At 41.1% G+C, this 3811-nt stretch overlaps 1 long non-coding RNA gene across 1 annotated transcript; it reads right to left on the bottom strand.

Annotated features, from left to right (window-relative positions):
* Positions 1 to 485: 485 nt before the first annotated feature.
* On the bottom strand, positions 486 to 1250 carry LOC112630969. The gene is made up of 2 exons (XR_003121051.1): positions 962 to 1250; positions 486 to 720 (listed from the first exon to the last, which is right to left on the bottom strand). It is a non-coding gene; the product is annotated as an uncharacterized LOC112630969 (long non-coding RNA).
* Positions 1251 to 3811: the final 2561 nt, after the last annotated feature.

The following is a 3811-nucleotide window of genomic DNA, read 5'->3' as shown; positions in this document are numbered from 1 at the left end:
ACATCATTAATTCAACCAATTTAGTACCTATTGCTGAAAACTGTTGACTAAATATGCTAATTGTTTTGTGATTCTGTACAGCTTCATTGAGGTCTCTTAAGCTTTTGATCTTCATTTTCTTCAAAGACTATAAATCAGATACTTTTTAGTAATTTTTAAATTTTTACCTAATCTTTTTAATTTTAAATTTAATCCAATAGCAAGAATGCTTCCTGAGGGTGCAAATGAAAAAGAGCTGTGTGATATGCACATTTACTGAAACAAAGATGAATAAACCCGATGGCTTCCCTGCACAAGATTATAATCTAGTCTGCAGAAATTGGCAACCTAATATAAAATAGAGCAGATGATAATTTCACCATAGAGATGTCAATGTTTCGTGAATATCTATCTATAATTCTAACCATTTTTTTGACCACAGTCAGGGAGACAATAAGACCTAGTTTTAGGAATGGTTCTTACAGATAATGAAAACTTGTTTGACATCTATTAAAGGAGCATTTATTAACCGCCTCTGGGTGAGGTGGAGACTGGCCCTGGGATGAAGATATGATGGTGACAAGTGTGGTCCTATCACATGAAGGACAGTTGTACAGAGGAAGGGTGAGAGCCAGTGCCAGCATCTCGACACCATATGTAACACTTCTTCCTCTGCCCCAAACCAAGAAACAACCGCCCGGGTTCCTTCTCAGGAATGTCAGACAGAGGGATCAGGTGTTGCTGGGGAGGAGGGATACACAGAATTCAAACACAGATGCATTTAATCCTTCTCAAAGTCTTTCCTATGAGTTCCTACGGTATGATGGCTGGATGTCCTCAAGAGCTACTCTAGAAACAGTCTTTGGATCTCAGAAACTACTAGGGATCCAGCTGGCCCCATTCTCCCCTGCTACCCTCCTGCAGATGTACATCTGTGGATGACACTTAGTTTTCCCTGGACTGAGGGTGATGTAATACTTACCTCGTTGCATTAAACTGATGACTTACTGATACAGCATCAAAAACAGAAGCCACTACAGTGAACCCTTCTTAGTCCTGGGTGGAGAGTCATGCATTGTACGTGGGTTGGCTCCTTTTGTCCTCAGAATAATCCATGAAGTAGATAGTTGCATCATCCTCCCTGCAGGTTGGCAGCTGGAGTTCACATGGCTTAAAGAAATAATGTGCCCCAGACTATACCACGCGTGGTGACCAAGTGGAACCCCACCGGGGCAGCCTCTCTCCAGGTCTTGGGGGATCACTATTACTCCCATTCAGAGGCTACAGGACAGCCCTGGCAGCATCCTTGGGGCGTAACAGCTGCTCAGAAGAATCCTTGTAATTCCCAGCTCTGAATGAAGGACTACTGGAGCAGTTCAGGACAAGCTGGAGGCCTTCCGAACTGGTGTTGGTCTGAGTCAGGGAGCCTTGGGAGCACTTTAGGTAAACTCTGGAATATCATTTTTTTGTTTGTTTGGTTTTTATTTTTTTTTTCTTTTTCTTTCTCTTTTCTTTTCTTTTTTTTTTTCTGAGACATGGTCTTGCTGTGTTGCCATGGCTGGAGTTCGGTGGTGCAATTGCAGCTCACTGCAACCTCAACCTCCAGGGCTCAAGCAATCTTCCAGCCTCAGCCTCCCAAGTGGCTGGGACTATGGGTGGATGCCACCGTGCCTGGCTAGCTTTTAAATTGTTTCGTAGAGACAAGGTCACACTATGTTGCCCAGGCTGGTCTCAAACTCCTAGGCTCAAGCAATCCTTCCACCTCAGCCTCCCAAAGTGCTGGGATTACAGGTGTGAGCCACCACACCCGGCTACTTCAAAATATTTGATAGTACCTGTGCCCACGACATCTCAGGGCACCACCCTCCCTGACAGACTCTCTGGTACAGGCACGAGATGCCTAAGGGTTTATTTTCCACCTGCCAGCTGTTTGATAGTCTAGCTTTCCAGGAACGCGGCCTCCCGTCTGGACGCTGCGTGTCTTTTCTAAACTGTTCCATTCATGTCAGCTCTGGTTGTCTACAGACCTTTATTTTTCTGCCTCTATAAAGATTCTGTCTTTCCCAGTGGGATTCTCAGAAAATGTCTTGTCTCTTTTTCAAGACTAGCCAGACACTGTCTTCAGAAAAAAAAATCTCCTTTCAATTGATTTCAAATAATGCTTTATACTTTGATAAGCATCTTTAAAAGAAAGACATAAACTTGCCTCCAGGCTCTGCAATATTAGCCAGTGTTTAGAGAATAAAGAGACTGACAGAAAGAGTTTTGTATTTCAGTGATGGTCTATTACATTTCCTTAAACATCATCCTCATCCACTTGATGAGTGGTAAGATATTTTCATCTCTTTCCTTTCATAAACTATTACCATTGAATAAAGTTAAAGCACTGAACAAAAAGACAGGATACTTGGCTGTGGTCTTCATCATGAAGAAAGTGATTAACCATAAGACACTTTTAAATTTAAATCTCTGTCTCTTCTTTCGTAAAATGGGAGTTATAGTACATGAACTTCTTCACAGAGTAATTGTATGGAAAATGATTAATTCACATAAAAGTTATGAAAATGGAGACACTAACACCAAACTGTTATATATGAAACTCCTTTCTTTCTCTTTTCTGTTTCTGTTTTATTTTTGTTGTTTTTGAGATAGGGTCTCACTCTGTTGCCCAGGCTGGAGTGCAGTGGTGAGATCTCAGCTCACTGCAAACTGTCTCCTGGGCTCAAGCGCTCCTGCCTCAGTCTCCTGAGTAGCTGAGACTGCAGGTATGCACCATCATTCCTGCTAATTTTTTGTAGAGACAGGGTTTCACATATTGCTCGGGCTGGTCTTGAACTCCTGGATTCAAGCGACCTGTCTGCCTCAGCCTCTTAAAGTGTTAGGATTAGAGGCATGAGCCACCACCCCCGGCCGTTCCTTAATTTTTGAGGAAATTGGCTGTCTGGTCACTTTACTGTAATTACAAATTGATTCTCATACTTCCATTGCCTTATACCTTTGCTGAGCAGACATTTAGTAAGCGCTTACTAAACAAAACGAAGCTGTTTTATTTCTATGGTATGTCGTGACTTTTCAAATGCACCCAGGCAACCTAAAACTGCTCCGACTACAATTTCTCCCAAAGCATACATTTAATTCAGGTTCAATTGGATATGAGAACAAATATGAGACTTAATTTTTAACATCCAGAATTCTTCAGGCTGTTACCTAAGTTCATGGCAGGATCATTAGGCCACCAATAAGAGGGGTACAAATAACAGATTCTAAAAGTCATCACAATGATATGATTGCCTGTGTCCCTATTATGTCATTCATCCGCAGAAGGGGCTCTTTTGTACCCTGTGTAATTTCTCCACGTAGAAACAATATGTCGAAGACATCATGTTAATGTAATGCTCAGTGCTGTTTAGAAAATGTTGATGTAGATGTTCTTTCAATAGAAAATGGGAAATTCTCTCTCTTCTGTCCAAGCCTGATGCCAAATGAAGGCATGTTCCCCGCCTTCATTTTCTGTGTTTCCAGGTTCCAGCTAAATCATGGCAGCAGAATACAACAGAAGTAAAATTGGTTTATCTTCTGAAAGAAAGCTAATCTCAAACAAAATAACCGCTTTTGCAATATACAGCTGATCTTTCCAAATATTAAACAAATAGGAAAAAATAAAGCTGTACATTTCAGAATGTTGTTTTTTCCCCTTTCATCGCCTGTTACAAAAGCCCGGGAGTGGTATTAAAATCAGTTGGCATTCTGTGTATGGAATGCTATAAATAGCTAATCTGCAAATCCCTATTTAGGATGCAAATAAAATCTCTTTACAGATACTATTTGAAAT

The sequence above is a fragment of the Theropithecus gelada genome, chromosome 9 (assembly GCF_003255815.1).
Source record: "Theropithecus gelada isolate Dixy chromosome 9, Tgel_1.0, whole genome shotgun sequence".
NCBI classification, from domain to species: Eukaryota; Metazoa; Chordata; class Mammalia; order Primates; family Cercopithecidae; genus Theropithecus; species Theropithecus gelada.
Note: the sequence above shows the minus strand (reverse complement) of the source record. Positions and strands in the feature narration are given on the sequence as shown.